Consider the following 399-nt stretch of genomic DNA (forward strand, 5'->3'; position numbering starts at 1 on the left):
AGGTAATCCATTAAGCAGGTTAAATATAAAATTAATACAAAAATGAAATATAAAATTAAGTACACATCACATAAACTGTGATACCTCGTATGTTTGGAAAAAATCAACTATAATTTTATATAATTAAAATCAGTTATCGTACCGACGTTTGGTCTCAATGGTTTTGAAAAAACTTTTAAAATGTCTAGAGAACGATGTTTTAATTTTTTTAATGGTATAAAGATTTTTTTATGTAGCTCTTACTACTTGTAAGCTTCGAACGATTTAATTTAAAAAATGAAAATGTCCCCAAAATTTCTAAATAATGGATATTACATTTGATCTATGTCTTATTCCTTGTGAAAACACGTTCTGATGCACGGAGAACTTTAACTATCTGAGAGCTACAATTTCGAAAAG

Source organism: Halyomorpha halys, unplaced genomic scaffold (assembly GCF_000696795.3).
Source record: "Halyomorpha halys isolate HHAL.00 unplaced genomic scaffold, Hhal_1.1 Scaffold1766.1, whole genome shotgun sequence".
NCBI classification, from domain to species: Eukaryota; Metazoa; Arthropoda; class Insecta; order Hemiptera; family Pentatomidae; genus Halyomorpha; species Halyomorpha halys.